Genomic DNA, 4,124 nt, shown 5'->3' with positions numbered 1-4,124 from the left:
GCTTGACAAATCAGAGGTTGAGAGAAAGAAGGTGAGAAGTGTAGACCAAATGGCTGCAACGATGGGCTCAAACTCAAGGTTCGTGGAGTTGGTGCAGGAGCTGGCCGTGGTCCCCCTGCTGTACATCAGTTGCTATGAGTGAGAATCATCTCCATGGCACCTGACAGCAACAGCATTCTGTCAAATGACAGCTGCGGACATCCACTTTCAAATGGTTCTTGTCTAATATTAAGTCTATTCACATTTCTGGACAATGGTGCGTGGGGATTCACTGAAAATTCAATTCTCCTAGGGACTCTGCGAATGAATTGGGGACTTCCACTCTCATCCATCGGGTTCTGAAAATTTGGTATTTATAATTTAGGGGCTGATATTATGCCATCTTCCTGGTTTAGATTTTATTATTTACTTTGGATAACACAGACTGACGTGCTTCTTCTCTGTAGACTTAGCTGACTTCTCATTTAAATTGCTGCTTGTTTGGGGACAGAATTTTAAGACCCCAAATTTTAAGAATTTTCTAATAACTGAGCACCCCATAATTTTGTCACCACACTTTGCTATAGCACTCATATCACTAGTGATCTCATGAATGAGGTCATGTACCAATCATGGTTTGATCAGATTTATGATCAAGTGAGAGCTGAAAATCTCTTATTTTACTTTTAATAAGGGCTCTGTAATAACAAGCTTTCACGCATTACTAAGGGTAACTATAGATCCAATTGCATCACAATTAAGCCCCCAGGTTGAGCACAGCAGCTAAGCAGTAGCGTTTACATAGGCAAACTTTACAAAACTTTATTCCACAGATGTTACACATCAAATAAAACAGTGCACTGCTCTGGGATTTAACACGCAACACTTAAATATAGTATATTCAGGTGAGCTATTTCCAATTCATTTGATAGATTTCTTCCCTTAAGAGTCTGCTTCCACTGTCTCCTTGCTTACCTTCTATCATCCTGACAAGATCATAATAGGTAAATATGGAAAACCCATGCTTATATGTACACACACACACAACATCATGGAAGTGAATCTAAAAACTAGGGTAGGTGTAATTTAATTTAGACTTGATACTGGATTTCCCCACTTCAACAGATCTAATCTGATACAGTTGTACCGTGACTCTACAGGAGACTGCTTTAATTTAAGTCTCATAAATTATATGAATGACTGCGAAATCTACAGCTAGGACGTTTTGTTTGTTTAAGAGGATAGATGAATCTACTACTAAACTTATTTGCCGCTATTACAAATAAGAGGTCACTCGATTTGAGATGTCTTGCCCTGTAATCGTATTGTATGTAGCTTTCCATTGATAAATATATATATATACATAGTGATACAATGCACTGGATTTGGGATCAGAAGTAAAACTATTTCTCACTTCCCTTCAGGACTGAAGAGCGATACGCCTTTTACAATATGTGCACAGTTTAGGGTGTAAGGAGACAGCTGTGCTTTGTGCTGCTGTAGCTATTGCACTCCCTATGCTGGTGCATGACGTTTAAGGAGACTAATTTTAGGCTGGAGAATTTTGAGCTTTTACGGGGTTTAAAAGTGCTAGCATTCAAGTTTATAGAAATATGTTTTCTGATTTTGAATATGTCGTCATGCATCAGCGTTTCTGATAAATAATTCTATGCCATTTCTTTCCCAAGCACCATGGACATTTAATAGAGCAAGTGAGGCCTCGGGATTATTGCAATGACACACTGAACATCTTTGTCATTTTCTTGGCAGCTCTCCCTTCCATGGGATCAAGCATACTTTGTGTTTATTCTTCCAAACAATGTCTGTCTTCTAGTTTTTTGTCATCCTCAGCAAATTAATCCCATACATGCCTTTGTCTGCCATGTGAACCATGCAGAAAATTTGAATTATGCCCTTGCTGTAAATGGGAATCTTAGAAGAAGGATTACATGCTAAGAGTGATCAGTCAGAAAATGTGGCAACTCATCTGGTTCAGTGATTAAATTCTGGACCTGAAAAATAAGAATTATGAGATTCTATTTGTGTCTTTGCTATCAATTTCCTCTATGACTTTTGGTAAGACTTCTCACCAGGAATTAGTTTTCAGATTAAGGATAAAGTAAAAAATTATAGATCTTCAAAACCTCAGGAAAGAGATAATTTTATTTCTTAGAAATAGTACTTTCTTATTGAAGGAAACTTTTAGAGAGTTTGAGCACATCTCAACATAATAGATGTAATAAATCAGCTTACCCTGTACCCACATTAGATGAGGCATTTTAATGAGTATCTTCAATGGTCTTATATAGACAGTTCAAATAAGTTTCCTGACTGTAAGATTCATGCCAGTAGTTATGTCTAAGAAATTAAGAGAAATATTGACATAAATAAATGAACATACAAGAACCATATTTTGAAGCCAAGAAAGAATTCAGAGGGGGTGTCTAATCTTATGTTAGATTGATTTTCCGATGGATTCTCATTTATACTGTGCTGTGTTTGTACCGTGGAGTCCTGTGAGTTAGTAGTTGCGCATTGCATTGTTTTCCTTGTGGCTGGCAGTTCCAAACCACCAGCCGCTCTGTGGAAGAAAGACTGGGCTTTCTACTCCTATAAACAGTTACAGTCTTGGAAACCCGCAGGAGTCAATGTGAGTCAGCATTGATTGATAACAGTGGGGTTTGAGTTTTGCGTTTGAGTGTTCTTAGCACCAGTAGCTTAGCTACTTCCATCCACTTTGGAGCATTCACTGTCTGTTAAGGCCCAGCTTTGAGCAACTGTGCCTTCAAATTCACCTAACTTAGATTCTTCCCAGATGCTTAGCTGTTATCCTTGTCCTTTGCTTTTTTTATTATTAAGGAAATAAATTTAAATATTTAACAAACTTTTAAAATTTCAAACTGGAAAAAGCCTTGATATATTTGTTGCAACACACTAAGATGACATGCAGATGTGTACAAAAGAAAGACTGGGGTCTACTTCTTTATTCTTTAATCTTGTAGGCATCTTTCTTCAATGTACTTACAGAAGTAGAGTTACTTATGTAAACATCATGTGCATATCTGTGCACTTTTTCTTTTCTTTTTAAAAATTTAGGTTTACAAAACCTTGAATCATTTAGCATATATTTTCAACAACTTGCTCTTTTAATCTTCATAAGAATTAAAGTTCTTGGAGGTTTCAACTCATGCTACACACAAGAAAACAAACTCAATGCTACCGAGTCGATTTTAGCTCAAGAAAAGTACATTACATATGCTATCTCATTTAGTAATTTAGAAAACCTCCGTGTTTATCAGCTATGAAAGTGAGGTACAGAGAAGATAATCTATGTCAGACTTGGGATATGACCCGAAGCTCTGTAGCTCCAGAATCCTAGATTATAACTCCCACACTCAGTAGATTATTTTGAACACTCCTGAAGATCAGTTCATATGAAGTCAATTCACACGACTTACCAGAACTTCAGGCTCTTTGCGAGGGAAAAAGGCCAGAAGTTAGAGTGCAGCTACACAAACCCTGCCTTCTGGAGCCACCTCTTCCTACACCTTATTTTTCTAATCAATGGAATGAGAAAAGTAGCAATCATAGCTACAAAATAGCTTATTTGATTAATATGAAGGATACTATAGGTGAGGCCATTTTACCAGTAGCAGGTACAAAGAAAACAAATTACATCTTTTTATTTAACCCATTAAAGTATATTCAATCTTTCTTTTTGTTTTTTTTTTTAGGGGAGAGTGGAAACACAGTCCCCCACTACTACAAATTATGCAGTCGAGTTTCCCACATTTGGGGAAATCGCAGGGGTCAGCACATCCAGAGTGCAATGGATAAGCCTCGCCCTGGGAAAACCAACTTCGTGATCATGGTATCTCCCCTGCCAGGTAAGTATTCATCTTTCTTGTGTTGGTAGCTATCTGCTTTTGATAATTACCGATTGCTATCACAGATATCCTGGAATAAGGATTTATCTGTATTTTTACATACTTTTATTTCTCTAGAATGAAGTTTCAGAATTGAGAATGCTGAGTGAAAGCACTGATTCTTCACTGTAGCAAACATAATGTCTTTTTCAGACAAGTGTCTCTCCTGATAGCATATCCAAAGTACTTGAGACAAAGTCTTGTCATCTTCACTACGAA

At 37.2% G+C, this 4,124-nt stretch overlaps 1 non-coding gene across 1 annotated transcript; it reads right to left on the bottom strand.

Moving 5' to 3' along the window:
• Positions 1 to 3,710: 3,710 nt before the first annotated feature.
• Positions 3,711 to 3,874, bottom strand: LOC142461755 (U1 spliceosomal RNA). The gene has a single exon (XR_012786954.1). It is a non-coding gene; the product is annotated as a U1 spliceosomal RNA (small nuclear RNA).
• Between the last annotated feature and the right edge of the window lie 250 nt (positions 3,875 to 4,124).

The sequence above is a fragment of the Tenrec ecaudatus genome, chromosome 11 (genome assembly GCF_050624435.1).
Source record: "Tenrec ecaudatus isolate mTenEca1 chromosome 11, mTenEca1.hap1, whole genome shotgun sequence".
Taxonomy (NCBI): Eukaryota; Metazoa; Chordata; class Mammalia; order Afrosoricida; family Tenrecidae; genus Tenrec; species Tenrec ecaudatus.
Note: the sequence above shows the minus strand (reverse complement) of the source record. Positions and strands in the feature narration are given on the sequence as shown.